This window comes from Silene latifolia, chromosome 1 (genome assembly GCF_048544455.1).
Source record: "Silene latifolia isolate original U9 population chromosome 1, ASM4854445v1, whole genome shotgun sequence".
Taxonomy (NCBI): Eukaryota; Viridiplantae; Streptophyta; class Magnoliopsida; order Caryophyllales; family Caryophyllaceae; genus Silene; species Silene latifolia.
In genome coordinates, this window is record NC_133526.1 from 130,782,056 (window position 1) to 130,803,131 (window position 21,076).

Sequence of the window (21,076 nt, forward strand, 5' to 3'; positions counted from 1 at the left end):
TACCCCTTACTAGTGTGTAACCCGTGCATAAATGCACGGTTATAATATGAATTTATGTATACCCATTATTTATATAGGTGACATATTCATTATGAAAACATAAGTATTTTGTTGAGATATGTACATGTGTAAATAAGGAAATAATTGTATGTATAATAAACATAAATAACATTACAAAAATTTAAAATTTCAGTTACATATTATTAAAACAAATTATATTGTATGCTTACTAATTAAATATATATTTCTACCACTTTTTTTCCTTTTTCTTTTTTAAAAATTCTCTGAACAATTAAAATCTGAAGCACCGATAAATTTAAGATCAAAACTATTATCGAGACCAATGGTGACTTCGTAAATGGTTTAAATGTACTGTCATAATATTACAATTCATGATAGTATGCTCTTCTTTTTTAATTGCTACTTAAGTATAAGTATTGCTAATGCAGTAGGACATGTTGAGCTTTTATGATTTCATTGCTTAATAATTGCTGGTTTTAATAGATTCCTTACGTTTTTTATTCCTTTCTGATGAATATAAATATCTTAATAAATCGTAACTAAAATATTTGAAAATCCTTAAGAGTTTTCCCTCCCCCATAAAATAAACATTTATCAATCTACGAAAACTATAAATTAAACGTTGTCATTGTACTTGAAAAACATATGAAAACCCACATTGAATTATAAGGCTCTTATGTAATTTAACGATCACATTTTTTTGTAATCCGAAAGTTTTGCATATATAAATCAGAATCACATTAATCGCCACCATCTTTACTAAGCGGTAACACTATAATAATAATAATAATAATAATTTTAACTAATGCACATACCAAAAATAAAGAAACATTTGAGCTCCAACTAAGTTGCTAGGAGCTTTGTCTCAACGTCTACCCAGACGGCATCTCTATGCTTAGTACATCCACGTTTATAACTAATTATCCAATCATTCTAGTGAGTCATACCGTCATCTCGACAACACCCTTGGCTCTGTAATAGTGAGGAAGGAATATCATAAACAATGGTCAACATTCCAAGGTGTTGATCAATAAAAGAACATTAACAATAGTGCTCTAACATTGTAATAGCAAGACCTTTGTTGTTTTTGCTTACAGCTTTCCATCCCAACCCCAAGTATTAAAATAATACTAAAAAAATAACTTATAGGGAGCTAGTGCCAATATTTGATCTGTAAATGACTATAGAGAAGTAAAGAGTAGTTAACAATCTCAACATCGAAGGAACTTAGAAAAAGAGTTCATAAGGAGCTAGTGATAGGACTAAGGAACGAAGTGCCCATGCCGATTCCTCTATCGTTGGCTCTTTGAGAGTAACACACATCAACCTTGTTCCTGAGAAAACAAAAAAGATTAAAAAAATGCCAAAAGATTCAGACAATTCTTAGATACACGCATAAGTTTCAACACAAAATACAACCATTGCTTTTAAAAGGCCAAAAAGAATAAAAAGAACACTAAGGATTTCTTTGGAATATACATTGCATATTTCACAAACAGAACAAAAGATGTACTCTGTAACCAATAAAAAAGAAACTCCATAACATAAATTGGGTTATTTTTAAACTTCAAACAATTAAAGCAATCATTTAAGTATACCCCTCGCCAAAAAAAAAGAGGATTTATATGACAAACAAATAATTTAGACAAAGAGAATAGTTATTAGAATAGAGATTTCTCTATTGCTCATTATTGCCTTTTGGAATTAGGGAATTTGGAGGGATAAGGGAGAGAATGGAAATGGAGAAATAAAAAATACTCTGTAAATTGTTTGGTTAAGAAAAAAAGGAGTGAAATTGTTGAATAGGTAAAACATTGTCTAAAGGACCATAACCCCAAAATTAGACCTCTCTAATTAGGTTATCAAAATCTTTATTTTAGAAAACATTGGATCTATGTAATATGCATGTAATATTTAAGCTATTTTAAATATAAAAGAAGAGGGAAACAATTTTCCTTACATTGAGAAATGGTAGTATTTGGGCACAACCAAGATCACCCATCTTGGTTGTTCTTGAGCTATTCATATTGGCAAGATCCTCCATCTTCAAGTGTCCAAGGTAGAACACCTCCTCTCTTAAGCACCTAAGAACTTACCCCAAAGTAAGAACTTATGTTTGGGCTAAAAATAGCATAATAAAGAAGGCCTATTTGATAAAATAAAGACTACGAAAAGGGTGATAAGGAGGAAGGGAGCCCGCGGTCAGGAAAAGGGGAAACGGGCTTAAGAAAGATCAAGGGCCCGTCATAGAAGGTGCACGTGTTAAGGAAAGGAGTGTTAGGGAGAAGTTAGGGAGAAGTTAGGGAGAAGATAAGAAGATCGGGGAGAATTAGCAAGGGAGTCCGTGTTTGGAAAGAAGTCCTTATGGAAATAATATTCCCTTTCCATATTTGAGGTAGGATGTATCTAGGGTTCTTACCCTATAAATAGCCAAGGGGAGCAAATCAAGAAGGGAATTCACTCATCCATACATTCATTCAAGATCATACTCAAGACAACCGCACCTACGCATTCACATCAATACCACGGTATATCTCTCACAAAATATATACCCACCTGAGATCTTGCAGGCCAGACGCCTAGCGTCAGCAAGATTAGTATAAACGTCACTATTATAATCATCCTCCAATTCATATAGTGCAATACTTGGCAGGGTACCGTCCCTCCCGCGGTTGTTCCCACATTGGGTTTTCCGCGTCACCAAAATCTTACGTGTCAATTTACTTTACGCACTTTATTTTCCTATTTATTCGACGACGCACGAACGAGCATACATTCAACCAACGAATATAGACTACATTGACCCCAATTAATCGACTTGGGTAAAAATACCTAAACAGTTTGGCGCCCACCGTGGGGCATTGTGGTCGTCAATCGTTGATATTCTAGATATACAATGGAAAAACAAACATCTGAAGCCATGTCAGGGAGCAGGCAACCATCGCCGCCACCACCGTCTACTCAAAGTCCAACATCGACAGTGGCCACGCAGGCTCCCGGATATACCTCAAGAATCATACCGACAACAAAAGCCTCTCTACCTCCCAGGACCCCTGCTGTCTTAACTCAGGTCAGATCAGATAAAGGAACATCAAGCTCAGGCGTCACTCCGCCACCCAGTCCCACGCAAATCCTGCTCGCCGGCGTGGAAAATCTTCAGAAAGCTATGGAAAACATGAGAGAAGACCAAAGGAGAGCAGATGCTGAGATAAGAAGGAGAGACGGAGAGCTCTGGGCACAAATTGATCTCCTAAAGCAGCAGTCCAACACTCCAGCGAATAGAACAGTGAGGGGAGATCTCCTTGGTAGATCTCGACGCAAGGAGCATCGAGCGGATCTGGTGAAATAATTACAAGATTGGATTTGGCTACGATACCATCAGATGGAAGGATAACCCCACGAGGGTTAGGATACCTCACACCAGATAGCTGGCAGCCAGCTAGCTACGTAGGGATACAAACAGGTGGCCTCCCCGTCGCCGATCTGCGGCAATCGAATCGATCGACACTGTGAGCGGGATCCGAGTCATACCAAAGAAGTGAACTGGCGAAGGGACAATCGTTACCACAACCCCCGGCTGCGGAGCTTATCGAAATCTTCAAGAACCCGGATCGGGAGGAAATATGCGAGACAATGACAAAGGACCCAGTTCCGCCAATATAACTAATCAAAGAACTTGGAACTAAAGGAGATGCTGAGCAGGGTTCCAGGGCTACCACCCCCACTCGAGAAAGCAGCTCTAGATAGTTATGCCGACTCACCATTCGTGGACACCATATCCGTCACAAATGCCAAAAGAGATTCACAAACCCAAATATGTCTCTCTTCGACGGCACAAGAGACCCCTTTGATCATATCGGCCAAAGATATAAGCGAAAAATGATGACGGTAATATATAGGACAAGTTAAGGAGGCTGCATATGCAAAGGATTCGGTCCACCCTAACAGACCGGCACTTCGATGGTTTGTAAGCACGCCCAACAGTCGATATCTACATTTGCTTGAATTGGTGAACGCATTTACTCAACGATTCGCAAGCGGCAAAGAAAGCCACGAAGCACGCGGGAGACCCGAGAATCGTCCGGGGGCGGGAGAGAGCATTAGAGAATACAATACCGGATTTAACAACGAGAAGGTAGCGATGACGAGAGTGTGATGTCTCAACAAAGTAGAAGCCTTGAAAGAGGCCTCCACCACGACTCCGACCTATACAAGCGGTGACTATGCACCCCGCCATAATTTCGAAGCATGCGGGAAAAGCGGTGCCGCGATCGGACGGAGGAAGATATCCTATCCGAGCCGACAGAGCACACCAAGTATTTCTAGTACTTCACCGTGGAGAAATCGGGAAGAAACCGGACCACCAAAGAAGAAGGACGAGAGATACAGACCATATGGGAGGGGAGTCAACAGAGTCGAGGAAAATCGGCTACTCCCCCACCCCGGCGAGTATGGGTTCACTACAAGTATCGGAGGAATCTTGAAGGCACTCAGAGAGATGGGAGATGGAGTCAGGTGGCCCAACCCACCAGTAGGAGAGCAAGCTTGGAGAAAGGATAGCAAGAAGAAGTGTGAATTCCATCATTATATCGGACACAACACTGAGGATTGCTACACATTAAGAAGAGAGATCAAGCGCCTGTACGAACAAGGAAAGCTGAGCCACCTATTACCACGTGGGGGCAAGCGGCAAGATAAGGTAGGTTCCGCTGGCCGACTGACCCGCCCACATGCACTAAAATTATAAACGTGATAACAAAGCGGCTCGGACTTAAGCGGCCCGACATACTCAAAGACTAAGAGACATGCCACCAAGATCAAAGGAGACAGCCACCAATTCTTGCGAAATTTCTCACGGTGATCTGCGCCAAAGAAGCTTTGATGAAGGGGATACATACGATGAACGAGAACATCATGACCCACTTATTATCACCCTGTCAATGGCCAACTGCACATTCAGAAAGGTCTTGGTAGATACAGGAAGCTCGGTCAACTTAATCATGCTGAAAACCATAGAGAACATGGGGTTCAGCGAGAAGGATTTACAAAAGAAGACTATTCCGTTAGTAGGCTTCAGCGGAGAAACATCCAGCTCGCTAGGTGAGATAGTCATCCCAACCTATGTGGGAGGAGTCAACAAGCAAGTCAGGTACCTGGTTATAGATGGCCCCTCTACTTACAACGTCATCTTAGGAAGACCATGGTTTCACCAAATGAAGGCAGTCCCCTCAACATACCACCAGTGCATAAAATTCCCCACACCATGGGGAGTAGAAACAATAAGAGGAGATCAGGAGGAAGCTAGAGGCTGCTATAAAAAGGCGCTCAAGTGCACTGCCAGCCCTCCCGCATAGCAATTACAGGAGCAGCCTATCCAGGATGAATACATTGAACCCCCAGCAGAAGAGCTGGATCAGATCAACCTGGACAGGCTGCACCCAGAAAGAACCGTGCTCATTGGAGCAGGATGTGCGGGAAGCTTACGACAGCAGCTAGTCAAGTTCTTGCAAGATAACATGGATTGCTTTGCATTGTCACACGATGATATGATAGGCATAGATCCATCCATCATAACACATAAGCTTAGCGTGGACCCAAAGTGCAAACCCATTCAACAAAGAAGAAGAAAGTTTGCAGCAGAAAGAAATAAGGTGATCAACCAGGAAGTAGATAGCTTCTTTGGCGAAAAAGAAGATAAGAGAAGTGAAATACCCAGAATGGTTGTCTAATGTAGTGGTGGTGCCTAAAAAGAATGGGAAGTGGAGAGTATGTGTGGACTTCACTGATCTCAACAAAGCATGTCCTAAAGATCTATTCCCGCTGCCTCATATTGATGCAATGGTGGATGCAACAGCTGGACACGAGATGTTAACATTTCTGGATGCATGGAGTGGATACAATCAGATCAAGATGGATCTTGCAGACCAAGAGAAGATAGCATTTATGTCCGAGAGAGGAATATATTGCTACAACGTCATGTCGTTCGGCCTAAAGAACGCAGGCTCCACATATCAAAGGTTGGTTAACAGAATGTTCAAAGAACAGATAGGAAGAATAATGGAGGTGTATATTGATGACATGGTGGTGAAATCAGAGAAGGCCAAAGATCATATGCGGCATCTGGCAGAAACATTCAGCACCCTCAGGGAATACAAAATGAAATTAAACCCATCTAAATGCACCTTCGGGGTATCTTTTGGCAAGTTCTTAGGCTATATTGTAACTCAGAGAGGAATAGAAGCCAACATCGAGCAGATCAAAGATGTCTTACAGCTGGAATCACCCGAGAAACCTAAGGATGTTCAAAGACTAGCTGGAAAGGTAGCAGCCTTGAACAGGTTCATTTCAAGATCTTCGACAAATGCGAGGCTATTTTACGACGTACTAAGGAAAAGCCGAAAGTTTGAATGGACCGGCCGAACACGAGCAAGCCTTCGAGACCAAGCACACGAAGCACTATCTCAAGAACCCGTCACTGGCTTTGTCAAAGCCAAAGCCGAAGAACCATTATTCCTATACCTAGTCTGTCACAGAAGTAGCGAAGAGTGTCTTCTGGTCGAGAGCAAGAAAAGGAGCGAGAAGCTAGTATACTATGTAAGCAAGTCTCTCGTTGCTTGGCAGAGACCGGGTACACATCTCTTGAAAAGTTAGTACTAGAGTTGGTAGTAGCATCTCGCAAATCTGCGTCCTATTTTGAGTCACACATCATACATGTTGTGACAAACTACCCGCTAAAAGCTATCATGAGGAAGCCCGAATCGTCGGAAGAATGTCTAAATGGTCTGTACACCTCGGTGGATACGACATCCAATACGACCCTAGAACAAAGAATCAAATCACAAGCACCGGCCGACTTCATGTCGGACTTCATCCACCATCCGAATCCGCGGATACAGAGATCCTTACTTTGGAAGGAAGCAAGCAGACAGAAGTCTGGCAGATGCATATCGACGGAGCCTCCAACCAAAGGGGGGCAGGTGTAGGATTAATTCTGCGATCACCACAGGGAGACCTGATAGCGCAAGCTGTAAGATGTGAATTCAAGGCAACCAACAATGAAACAGAATATGAGGCCTTGATATTGGGAATGAAGCTAGCTCTGGAGTTAGGGGTCAGACACCTGCTCATATCCAGCGACTCTCTGTTAATAGTCAACCACGTAAATGATGAGTTTATAGCCAGAGATTCGAAGATGATAGCATACCTAAAAGTAGCAAAGGAATTAAATCAAAAATTCGAAACTTGCAATCTTAAACAGGTCCCCAGAGATCAGAACGTGGAAGCAGACGCCCTAGCAACCCTGGGGGCAACATTCAAACCAACAGAGCTATCCAGCATTCCAATAGCACATATGCTGGAACCTTCTATCCAGAAGGCAGACGAAATAGACAGGGGTGAACTGGAGGATCCACAAAGCGAAAAGGAAATCCAAGCAGTTACAGAGGAAGGTGAGAGCTCTCGGCCAAACAGGCAGACGTCCAACCAGGAAGCCGATCCAGCAGACGACTAGCGCACACCTTACCTAGACTGGCTGCGCCATAACAAGTTACCAGATGATAAGAAGGAAGTGAGAGCTTTTAGAATAAAGCCCTCCAGCTTCATACTTATTGATGATATATTATTCAGAAAATCGCTAGCAGGCCCCTACCTACGGTGCCTGGACAAAGAAGAAGCACAGACTATGTTGCATGCTCTCCACAGTGGCGAATGTGGAAACCATGCAGGGGGCAGGACTCTGGCAAATAAAGCCCTCAGACAGGGATATTATTGGCCTTCAATGAAAGCAGATGCAGCAGAGTATGCACGAAAATGTGATGCCTGCCAGCGCTCAGCGTCCATGATCCACCAGCCAGCAGAGCCTCTGCACCCTATTATCTCTCCCTGGCCATTCATGGCATGGGGCATGGACATAGTAGGCCCCCTACCACGGGCCACAGGAAACAGAACCTGGATGCTAGCAATGACAGATTACTTCTCCAAGTGGATAGAGGCAGAAGCATTCACAGAGGTAAAAGACAAACAAGTCATTTCGTTCATAAAACGAAACATCGTTTGCAGATTTGGTATCCCATCAGAAATCATATGTGACAATGGCTCACAATTCATCTCCAACGATACCGAGGGATACTGTGCCAGGTGGAATATCACCTTAAAAAGTCAAGACCTAGGACTCCAAAGTCCAATGGACAAGCCAATCCAATCCAAATAAAATCATTATGGACAATCTGAGAAGGAGGTTACAGGAGTTAGGAGGAAAGTGGGCAGATGAATTGCCACTAGTGTTATGGTCAGACAGAACGACGCCAAAGATAGCAACAGGTCAGACACCCTTTAGCCTGGTGTTTGGCGCGGAAGTGGTCATTCCATCAGACGTTCTAGTTCCCACTCACAGGTATAAAAATATGACGAGGGAACTGAACAATGCAGAGATGACCAGAAGCCTGGACACAATTGACGAGCTGCGAGCAAGCGCAAAAATCCGTCTGGCTGCCTACAAACAGTCAGTGGCCAGGAGTTACAACAAGAATGTGAAAGTCAGGCTCCTGGAGGTAGGAGACCTAGTTCTCCGAGAGGTGTTTCAAAACACCAAAAATCGAAAAGCAGGTAAATTCGCCTACAAATGGGAAGGACCATACCAGGTAGAAGGAGTTGTTGCCCATGGTGCATACAGACTGATGACTATGGACGGTTAAATCATACAACGCCCATGGAACATACTTCACCTGAAGAGATATTACTTTTAATAATAAGTAGACTCTAGCTTTCAGAATAATGTACTATGAGAAGCCAAATCATTTTTAAAGATAAAATAAAAATCCGGTAGTAGGCATACAGCCAGTTTCACTCTTATTTCTTGTATCTTTAGTTGTTTTTAAAACTTTAAACTGCTATTGGATGGTGTGGTCTGGCAGCGTCCTGGGACCACAATTGCTCTGGTACCCATAAGATGGCGACAGGTACTTCACATCATTTTAATAGATTTTCTTATTTTCAGGCTTCTCTAAGTACATCACTTTGAATTCTGGTATCTATGGTACTTTGAAAGGATGTCTAGCAGATCACAACCGCCAACGCGGGGTGACAAGGCACACGGCACTCCAACATGCCCAACCTATTTTCTCCACAAGGAGCACCCTCACCAAAGTGATCGTGGAACATACGAAAGGGAGCCTGGTCGACAACCGAATACGCTTATCCAAATACCCCGATACCACCCCGGACGTAGCTCGCACTAATCGCAATTAATCGGCCCCAAATGCATGCAAAAACGAACATGGAACGTAGGGATATCTCGCGCTACCGAATCCTGCAAAGATCTCCATCTGGTCCTAGAATGACGATAAACTTGCCTCAATGACGCCCATGTTGGCATTAAACGAGATGAACACACCTTGCGTCATGAACAAGGTTAAGTAGTCCAAAAAACTGCGGCATACGCCTAAATCAGCCATCCGGCTGACACGGCAGCTAGCTTGGATTGGATCAGCCTTTTCAGGCTGACCAGGCTGGTCTAAATCAGCCTCCTAGGTTGACACGGCCACTCCTCCTAACATTGCGGCATACGAGTAAATCAGCCATCAGGCTGACACGGCAGCTAGCTGAGTCAGAATGTCAGCCTTCAGGATGACACGACTCGCCTAAATCAGTCAACCAGACTGACACAGCATAAATTTCCTAAAAACAGGGAAGAGAAACAACGAACACACGATATGTAAGCTAAAACCTTGCCAAACTATGACAAGGGTCATTTCAAAATATGGCCAAAAATACGGCCCCAAGTTTAACCGCCACCCTGGCGGAGCAAACACAAGAAGAGTTTAAAAAACTTACAAAGTCTGCCACCTCTGGGCCAGACTGCCAAAAAGTTCATCAAAACATAAAAACTTAATTATCGGTCACATTAATGACCTCCACCTCAGCATCTCCTCCGCTGCGACCTCTCATTTCGTCTTGCTTGGCTGAGCATCCTCGGCCGTCATAGCTCCCGAGCTCCGTCACAAGAAAGATCCCGGCTCATTCCGTAATCACCCCAAGCACCTACTCGGCCAACGCAGAGAATTCACCTCACCAACCTCAAGCATCGATACTCGGATCGGGTTGAGCGGGGTAGAGCATCTCCAAATGCTTTTCCTCTTCCTCTATGGTCTGTGGGTGGGAGCCTCCTCGGGGCGAGACGCATCCCACTGATCTTTCCCCGCCAGGTAGCATATGCAACAACATTGGTGGCCAGGGAAATCAGCTCACTGATTTTCTCATCAGAGCGCTTGAGGGAATCAGAGAAAGTATTGCACACCGCTTGAGTACGCGCCACCGATCGCCCCCTCTTTTCGGCTTCTTCTTGGTGACAAGAAGCTCGGTCTTCGACTCCACCACACGCTCCTTCGGATCGATCCGCTTCTTTGTGCCAAATCGGCAATGATCTCCTTCGACTCCCGGTTCTTGGCACTCGGTAGCACGGCTGGTCGTCTGCACTATGTTGATCATCTTCCTATTGTAGAGTGCAGACTGGAGGGTCTGGGGCAGAGCAAATCAAGAGTCAGCAAGGAAGTCAGGAGGCAGAATCCAAGTAAACAGACAGACAGGCAGGTAGAAAGTGAAGGATATTTACCATGAAGGCGTTGTGCACGTCATTTTCAGCCATCTCCTCTGGGGTGAACTCCGAAAACGTTTCCTCAACAGGAGGAAAGAGCAGTTGATCAATCTCTGACCAATAAGGCACCTTGTCCACGTTCCCAAAGCCCTCTGGGAAGTGAGCAATGATGCCTCCACTAGATGAAGCCCGAGGACTGGCAGGAGGAGTAGGCGGATGGCGAGATAATGGGTTAACCTCCAGGGGCTCACGTGCGGCGAGAATCGAAACTGTGGGAGGAGTCGAAAAGAGGCGGCCGGAGCACTCCTCTTGGAGGCGGAGGCCACATCGTGGGCGGCGAAGGTCTCTTTCTTTTAGCACTTTGGAGGATGAGTTCCAACGGATCAACTTTTGAACCTGCAAGCACATATAGTCTCAGACGACAGAATGCTTAAAACATCAGCAGCAACAGCATGCAAACGGAAGTGGTTACAGAAACCTTACCAGAAGACATAATGTGGGCTGATTGAGGAGGATTGGAGGAAGAAGCAGGTGAAAAACCAGGAAGCAGGTCTGGGAATTTTCTCTCAGATTCGGAAATGCTGAACAGCTTGCTGCAGGCAGGGATCTTGGCGCCGATACGGGTAAGGTCACAGGGGCCTGCACGATGTGGACAGCGGGCCGCCCACGGGGCGCTTGGTGAAGGGGCTCGAAAACAAGCGTTTGCATTTTGTAAGGAGTCGCCACCAATTTTTATGGGAAATTGGAACCGTTCGAATACCTCGTGTCATATCAAGACACAAAGTAGTGACATGAACACTAAGCAATCGTTACCCTTAGCATTCTATGTCTAGAATGACTCTCGTGGATGCCAATGAACACGGGTGCTCACGGAGATCTGGAGTAAGGGGTGAGGGTACGTATTAGGAAGCTCTTTTGATCGAACACCTAATCCCGCCCGCCTCGATAGCGGCCTCTACTAATGATTAGGGAAGTTATTCGTACTCGATATATCGTCGGCTATAATGCATGCAATGCAACATCCATAGATTAATCCTAACATGTGAGAATTAACTAAGTCGGTGAACAATTAATTTAACATACAATTGGTCGAAGTTGGAATTTAATGTTCATTTACATGTGAAAACATACAAGCAAAGAGAGAAATACAATAATTATGAATTACAATAATGGGAATTACATTAATTACATTGGGATAGGCGATTTATGTCGAAAATACCTCTAAAACGGATGATTTGAGAAAAAGGAATAAAAGAATAAAAAGACAAAATTAAACGAATTAACGAACAGAATCGGCGATATTACGGATATTAGTTAGTTAATACGTAAACTAAATAACTACGTCAAGGCAGAAAAGGAGTTCAGAGACAGAACTCATCCTGGAACAGGCGCAGCAGGCACTGCGCCCTTTGGAAGAGGCGCAGCGATTCTTTGCGTCGTCTGTTCCAAGGGTGAGTTCGGCCGTGAAGCGGAAATCGCAAAACCGTTAATATTAATTGGTAATTTTATGGATTGATTAGCGATTTTAGACTCGGATGAAAGTTATTAACAGATTAATTACATATGATTGAGGTCATAAAACAAAGAAAACATGGATGAGACGGAAATAAACGGATTAATTATGTGAAGGGTCGATGTTAATGAACGATTAATTAAACTAACTAAACGAATAAATTATAAACATGATGAATTGACGACGGATTAATGACTAAACAGGTGAAAATATACCAACAATGAATCCCAGAAACTCAACATGAACGAATTGAATCTCTAAAACTCGAATTGAATTTAATGACGAAAAACCCGCAAATATTGATTATTAGGGATTTGAGTCGGATTTATGACGATTAAAACATGTTAATGATGATGGCTAATATACATATGAATTATTAAACTATCATGATGAAGAATTAACAGACGAACAAAAAACAAAAGAAATAAATTTGATACGAATTACGAGGGACGGAGGAAGAAGAAAAGAAGCGAGAACTGCAGCAGCCTCACGAAGAGGCGCGTGTGCTGCGCTCCTTCGAAGAGGCGCAGCGGTTGCTGCGTCTTTTCTCGACGTCTGTCTACTGGAAATCCGCAAAAAGGTTTTAAAGACGGTTTTAGAAATCGGTTTTAATGAGGTACTTTCGACATAAACCTTACAATAGATTATACAATAATAAAATACAATAAATAAAAGAGAGATTAATACACCCTCAGACTTACATGTTGACGGAACGAGAAGAACTAAGAAGATCGATTAGTGATGCTCGACGCGAATGCAAGGAAAGTGCCCTCGTAAGAGGAAAACGATTGATTAAGTTGATTAATTAGATTGATTGAGTGTAGTGGTCAAATTGGTCGGTCATGCAACGGAGAGGCTGGTACCCGGAAAGATCCGAGCTTACGTGGTCGAATGTTCAAGCACGTAGGCGCCAATTAGTAAGAACGAAGTCTAGAATGCAAAGGGAGAAGAGAAGGGCGGACACTCGCGTGAGAAATATGAGGAACGAAAGCTCCTATTTATACTAATCACGTGAAGGAATAGGGTTTCGGAGACTCTTTGGAAGTGAATCTCGGAAAGATATGAAAAAGATACGTAAATCATGCAAAGAAGGGCCTGGGAAGAGGCGCAGCAGCCACTGCGTCTCTTGGAAGAGGCGCAGCACCTGCTGCGTCTATTCCCAGGAGGTTTCCTCCTGCTTAAGAAAGATTTCCGTGTTTAAGTTATGGTAGGACGGAATTAATTCGATTATCTTTAATATCTTATGTAAATATTACGGGATATTATTTGCCAAAAGATAAAATTTGAGAAATATGGAATAGAAATATCCTAACATTCCGAACATTCGACTCGTGATTTAACATTATCGAAAAATGGAGACGGTTTTTGACCCGACTCGAATGTACTCTAATTACTGCCAAAACGACCGTATCGGGACGTAGATGACAACTAAGAGGTTGACATTAATATTTGAGCAATCACTTGACGATAATCTTACGAACTGTCACAAATCGTTCCGCGTATCAAACATGCGGCCCAATCATCACCGGGTGGTTTGCGAGGGGTGCAGAAACGAGGTGTCTCTGAGCCCCCACTTTGACCGAGGCTTGGACAAGGCGAAAGTCAAAGTATAGCCATCAGGTCAATCGAAGATTACAACCTGACGACTATGGCGACGCGAGGCGGCTCAAGGGGTCTGAGCCAAGGACCTATCGTCGGGAACATTTTAGAGTCTGTCGACTATCGGGGAGGGTCGTTTAAAGTCCATTAGACTACGTAAGGAGGCTCGCCAGCCATAAGAAGAGACCATACCTGAGACTTCTTCTCGAGATGCTTTCGGAGGTGCATAGGAGCTAAGGTTTGAGCTTGGGAACTAAGGGTAAGACCTAAAAGTTATATAAGGATTGGTGCTAGGGTGTGGGACCCTAAAGGAAAGCATTGACGGGAAGGAGGCCAAATAATAAGGTCAACCTAAAGGTTTGGGTATAGGAACTTCTGGAGAACGACACCCTGTCGGACTCCGCGGGGAAACAAGAAATATTGAAAGCAGCAGGACGTCGGTAGAAACTGCTGGGGGAATCCGCTTGCGTCGGTCTCAAACGAACTCAGACAAAAAACTTGAGGTTGAGGTTGAATTTGCTTGCGTTGGTCTCAAGCGAACTCTTGTTGGGGAATATATTGACGACTAGGAACATCTTGATCGTCGTAGGAGAAGTCTTGAGTGAGCAGTACTGCAAAATACTACTGCGCTGGGGGAAAATAAATTGAGCAATACTGCAAAATACTGCTGCGCGGGATAAAATGAATTGGGACGATACTGCAAAATATTGTCGCGTTGGATAAAACGCGGGCCGGAACGAAAGAAAATCGTTGAAACGGACCAAAATGATAAAATAGCGTTGAAGAAGAGGCGCACCAAAGATGGGCCCACGAATAACGAACTCATAACGAATTTTTGAAAATTCGTATGGAGGGAACAAAAGGAAGAGGCGCAGCAAGAGCTGCGTCACTTGGAAGAGACGCAGCGCCTGCTGCGTCTTTTCCCCAATTTGGCAATTTCCGCGTAAAATCGCGAAATCAGAAGGTTTATGTTTCATTATTTCGAAACTCATTTCCTTCAATTTCTCTCTCAAATCTTCACCATTTCCGTCAAGGTTGGATTCAAAAGCTTGCTTAAAATATGACTAATCGAGGTATGTGTCTTAATCTTGCATTAATCATCCGTATTTGTCGAATTTTGAGCCGCAATAACTAGGGTTTTCAACCCCTTTGATCGAAAATTTGGGGCTTTTCCCCCAAATGGATTTGTCTTGCCAAATTGATGATAGGAATGGATAATAGGTAATGTTAAGAACATAACCATGTATTTGCTTTGAATTTTCGTCGAGTTTTGAGCCCTTGAGCGAATTTTGAGACGGTTTCACAGCTAGATCGTAAACTGCTTCGAAAATGGCCTTAGGATTGCCCATTTGTGATGAAATTTGATATTTGGGACCCTTGGATGATGGGTAAACTTCCTGTCATCTTGGAAGTTTGGTTTGTGACAACTTTTCAGGGCACCTTCTAGGGCATAATCGCCGTTACAACGAAATGCTGCCGAATTTTCGACTTGAACCCGGAACTAGGCTTTGACTCGGACTTGACTTGACCCAATTTGTCACATGAGTGATTGAATTGGTGAGAACATGGCCAAGGATGGCCAGAAATGGGGAATTCCCGGGCCTTGAAGGCTCGAAAATTTCTTAACAAAGGCTTGTCGTCAAGTGACGCGGCCTAAATTTGCTTTAATACTGCAGGTGATGAGGCTTCCACTTCCGGGAGGACTCCCATGGAGGTAGACGCCAGCGTGGTTGAGGAGGCTTTAGAGCAGGCTTTCACCGACGCGGTGATGGCCACTGGAGACGAGGCACACGAGGAGGAGGCTGCTGATGAGGAGGAGATTCCGAGACGGGCCCACCTCGGACGAGGGGGTCGTCAGCTGAGAGGAGCTCCCGCGTGGGCTGAGACCTGGGAGAGTAGGCACCTTGTGTGGGCTGCAGAGGGTCACCTGTCCAACAGGACGGTGAAGAGCTTGGTAAATAGGAATTCCCTAACTCATTACCTACCCCTTTCTACTTTTGTTCAAATTTCCTTTCAAATTTCATTCAAAACTAAAGATAGCTTTGTTTCGAATCATTATAGGAGGCCGGGAACATTAGGTCGTTCTCGGGTTACACGACGGCGATGGAGCACTACGAGCAGCTGTCGGCGGAGGAGAGGGCCATGATCGAGCGTGGAGCGTTTGGTCCTCTGGTTCAGGTCTGGAGGGATATCGTGAAGAGGAAATTGCGGGCCAACCTTAGCCTGGTCCGCGCTTTCTTGGATCGATTTTGGGATACGACTTCCACGTTTCACCTGCCTTTTGGTGAGGTGGGAGTCACCTTGGAGGACTACGGCATGATTTCTGGTCTGCCGTGTGGGACTGAGGAGATGGTGTGGCCGGAGACTGGCATGAGGGCGGATTCGGCCGAGGCGAGGAGGTTGATCGGCTGGAACCTGTCGCCGAAGGCTATTGCGGTGCCGGGTTTGGTACCCAGTACCTACGTTCGAGATTACTTTGCGGGGAAGACCCCGGCATCGGTGGTGATCGATGGGAGGGAGACGGCTCCCCCTCCTTGTACAGCTGAGCAGAGGGCTCGTCTGTGGCTTTGGTGGTTCTTGTCTTCGATTTACCTCGGAGACAAGGGTGAGAGGCTGTCGACGAAGCTTCTCCCCTTTCTTTCTGACCTGAGCTCCCTAGGGCGTTGGGACTGGGTCACTGCTGGCTTTGCGGTCCTCATCCGCTTTATGAGGGCCATGGTTCGTCCGGAGTTGATGGAGAAGGGGACTTCTCCTGGTGCCGTCGGACCTGGGCTACTGTTGGAGGTATGAACCTTCCTTTAGGCCAGAGTCAATTTCTTTCTTTATCGACGACCGACAGATCGTCATTGATTATTATGCTTTGCAGGCGTGGGTGTACTCTTACTTTCCGGGCCTCGCGCCCAAGAGGACGGAGCCGCTGGAGAGGGCCAACCCCGTGGTGAGGGATTGGGTCATGTGCCGGACGAAGAGCAAGCGTTCTTCTCACAATGTCTACCGGCGGGATGTGAACGCTCTTCAGCTGAGCAGCGTGAGTATCCTACTCGTATTTACATCTCTTGTACTTTGCTTTTAATTGATCATAGGAATGATCTTTGCCTTTATATTGTCGCAGTGGGTGCCCAGACCTTGGGCGGAGTACGCTGGAGCGCCTCCTTTTGTTGCTGAGGTCCTTCGACCTAGGAGCTCGAGCCGGCTGCTGTTGTGGACGTCGATGGGTCCTGTGTGGTATCTGGGCGAGCGGTTAGCTCGTTAGTGTTTTCGGGGCGCGTTGACGGTTCCCGTCGATCCTCCTAGGACGATGTTTAGGGAGCCTTCTGAGGCTGAGAGGGAGGCGGACCTGGCTGGTGCTAGTGGCGACGACCTCCTTCTCCCTGACGAGGATTACTCGGCGTTCCTTTACGGGAGGTTGGCGTATTGGCCGGTAGTGGTGAGTATCTTTTGCTTCTTGTTGGATTTTGATCTTCGAGAATCGCGACGAAAGATCATCGATTAACGAGAGCCATTTGTCTTTGCAGGAGGTTGAGGCGGCGGGCATCGAGCCCCCAGAGTACCCCGAGACCCTCGAGTACACTGACGCTACTGGGAGGACGACGATCTCCGAGCTGCGTGACTTTGACGTGGCTGTGACGGATGCTGGCCTAGATGACTGGCAGCATCTGATTCGGAGGGTGAGTTCCTATTTTGCATAGTTTTCGTGTAAGAACACATTTGATTGAACTTGTTCAGTTTGCTGAGAATTCTTTTGAAACGCAGGTTGCGCCATCTCGGTTTGTGGCACTATGGAGGGTGGCCAACCGGCTACGAGCTACGGCCATCGAGGCACTCATCGGCGGTCGAGGTCGTCAGGTATGAACCTCATTTGTTTTTCCTTGATCTTTGGTTTTTCAGTTTTGTTTGAATCGATTGACATGAGCCAATTTCTTGTTGTCCACAGGCCGATCGTGAGCTGGAGCGAGAGTTGACCCAGTCTCGGGAGGAGACGGCTCGTTTGTCGAGGGAGCTCGAGTTTCGGGACGCCGAGATTGCCGCTCTTATGGCGAGGGTTGCCGAGCTGGAGGGTGCCCAGCAGTAGTCTGCGTGGTTTTGTAGACTTGATTTTGAGTATTTTTGGATTTGTTTGGGGCGCAAGCCCCCAGTTTACTTGGATTTGGATTTGTTTGGGGCGAAGCCCCCAGTTTGCTTGTATATTTGCTTTTTTGTTGTATATACGACGGCCTGAGTGCCTTTTGCTGCTGGGTTGTGTTATTTGTACCTGCAGGTTAGCTTTTGAACAGGTTTGGTAGACAACGGTTTACACCGTCATGCTGCCGAAATTTACATAGAAAATCACGTAACACATACATTTTTATATGCACATAAGGCCTTTAATTAGTGCAAAATGAGACACGAAAGGACGCGAAAATGCAAAAATTTTGTCGGAAATGACCGGACGGTAGGGAGGGTTACCCCCGAAAAAAAAGAAAAAGAGAAATCTATAAGTTAGAAAATGAAAAAAAAAAAAAATAGAAATTAAGAAAATGAAATGACTAAGTAAATGTTGAAATAAAAAAGAATTAAAATGAAAACTAAATATAAAAGTGTGAGAAAAAAATGGCGGAAAATGTTGATGTCGCCTCGAAATGCGCGTTTGCGGATTAAGGAAACCTGAAGCATGGTAAATTTCTCGGATTTACCAAAATAAAATCCCGTAGGAATAGGAAATTATTCGCTTATAGAATTAGGAAAGATCCAAACGCGGAAATCACGAAGTGAGGTCAGGGAAGAGGCGCGATGAGTCGTCCCTTTGAAGAGGCGCGCAGAGGCGCCTTTCCTGTTCCTAACAGTCGGGTTACGACGGATTTTTGGAAACAAAGAATTAGTATAAATAGAAGCGTCGACGAAGCTTTAAATCATATAATTCTTCCGTCTCTTCTTCGTCGATTCACACATAAAAACTCCCAATAAATTTTCAAGAGAAAATTATCATCATGAATACCTTAGAGATTCGCTTGAAGGAATGGACTATTGAGAAACATGACATGGGTGCTTATAACCTTGGGTCTTTGTTGAGTTTGAAACTCATTAAGGTTGTAAAACCGTTCTTGGATGCTTGCCTTGACTATTGGGACCCAAATTATCATGTTTTTGCGTTCCCAGGAGGTGATATTTGTCCTTTTCCGGAGGAAATTGCTGCTATTGGCGGGTGGGACCCCGAACATTTACCCCGCCATCCCTTCTATTGCTCAAGGGTATAAGAGCAAGTTTAGAGATTTGCTTGGACTTACTAGACTTGAGGTAGATCGTCTCGTTACTCCGAAGGGCGTGAGGATGCTAGATTTTATAGGCCGATTCATCAACAGGGCCGACCCTACTGTCTCTTATGTTGCTAGGAGGAGAGCATTTGGCTTCTGTTTGCTTCATGTTTATGTCTTTCAGGGACATGTTGATGAAGATTTGAGAGGGGATCCCCGTCTATTGGGTCTTATCGAGCAAATGGAGCTGCGCAGGAGCCCAGCTTGTCTATGCTTAGGGGAGATTATCTTGGGCTTGGACAATAGGAAATCCAACCGCGATCTTCCATTTTTGGGGAGTCCCGTTATCCTACAGGTAAAAGACACCCTTCTTTTTTTCTTCTTTTTTTTTTTTTCGTTTGTTTTTTTTTTTTTTTTTTTTTTTTTTTTTTTTTTTTTTTGTTTTTTTTTTTTTTTTTTTTTTTTTTTTTTTTTTTTTGTGGGTGTCTAATACCTGTTTTTTGGTAGGTTTGGCTTATGGAACGGCTCCGATTGCTCGAGCCCCCAGTTCATGCACTTTCCTATCATGCCCGTATGATTTCGATGAGGACACGGCTGTACATGGTGGACTTCACCCGGGTCTGCGATTATTGGAAGAACAAGCTGAAGAATGATGATGGTCCGTTGATCAGGTGGGTCGTACCGTGGTGGCACCTCAAGTCTGTCACTGGAGTGTCTTCTTTGGATCCTACTAGGTCCGTGCGCATTCCTGGATTGGAGTTTATGGTATGCATCTTTCCTGAGAGATTGATGAGGCAAGTCGGGTTGAAGCAGATGATCCCTAGGCTTGACACCGTTCCAGATCGCTATGGCGCTTACTACAGAGAGCCGAAGAGAGTGGGCTATGAAGTGGGCCCAAAGAAACATGTGGTTCTTGAACTTCTCCTCCAATGCCTTGTGGGTGTCAGACTCTTATCTGAGGTGGAGGAAGGCCGCAACTTCGGAAGAGCGCGAAAGACTGAGGAAGCGCGAGCCCGTTGACTACAAGGTGCGCGAGGGAGAGAAAGAGAAGGAGAAGCATTTGACTGAAGGAGAAGAAGAAGCCGGGTTCCAAGTCATTCATCCTTCGAAGAAATCGAAGACTACTCCTGTCGCAGAGATGGTGGTTGGCAAGAATGGAAGAGTCAGGCCTCGAGAGAGACCGTTGGTGATTAGGTCTGAAGTGGTGCAAGAGCGCCCGGCTCGAGGTCGTGACAAGAAATATGATAAGAACGACAAGGGCAAGGGAAAGATGGAGGAATAGCCCAAGTCTTATTTATTATTTGATTATTATTATTATTGTTGTAATAAGAAAGGAGGGATTTTCTAGGATCCTAGCCTAGTCTATTTTTATTATTTGCCGTATTATTATTATTAGAAATTGAATGAGATAAAAAGGTTAAGTGGTTATGAAGCCGTTGTGATTTTCTTTAATTATTCTTGTCGAATTTCAAATGCAATGCAGATGTCCTTCTATTTACATTTTAAATATAATGGTGGTGAGTTGAATCCCGTGAAGGATTGCCTACGTATTCACTTAAAAAAAGCGAAATCAAACCCTTGCGCGTAGTTCGAGTAAATGTAAAAGAATAATTGTTCGAAGCAAGAGCTTGTAATGAACATAGAAAATAAGCATGAGCTTTTGCTTACTCTGGAGGTGCGAATTTAGTTTGTTTAATGATATGAGGATGACAAGTTTGCCAAGACGCAAGAGCATAGTGACATTCAAATGGGCCAGGGGCCGTTTATTTAGTGCCACAAGAGCGACACGTAGGTTTACGCGAGGCGCGTTTTTGTTCCTGTTCTAGGCATAGTATCGTTTCAGTTGGTCGAGATTTGTGGGGTTTGAGAACTCATTCCCGTCTAGGTCTGTGATTCTAACCGCACCCCCTGGGAGTATTGATTTGACCAGATATGGTCCGGCCCAGTTAGGTTTGAATTTTCCCCTTGGGTCGACAGGTAAAAGAGCTCTGACCGATTTGAGAACTAAATCTCCTTCTTTGATGTTTCTTGGCCTAACCCTTTTTGTTAAAAGCTCGTTTGATACGTGCTTGATATGTTTGGACATTATGTAAGGCACGAAGCCTACGTTCATCCAGGAGG

General features: G+C 44.6%; 1 long non-coding RNA gene across 1 annotated transcript; it reads right to left on the reverse strand.

The window, feature by feature from the left end:
* Positions 1-1,010: 1,010 nt before the first annotated feature.
* On the reverse strand, positions 1,011-2,096 carry LOC141603338 (uncharacterized). The gene is made up of 2 exons (XR_012525271.1): positions 1,982-2,096; positions 1,011-1,355 (listed from the first exon to the last, which is right to left on the reverse strand). It is a non-coding gene; the product is annotated as an uncharacterized LOC141603338 (long non-coding RNA).
* Between the last annotated feature and the right edge of the window lie 18,980 nt (positions 2,097-21,076).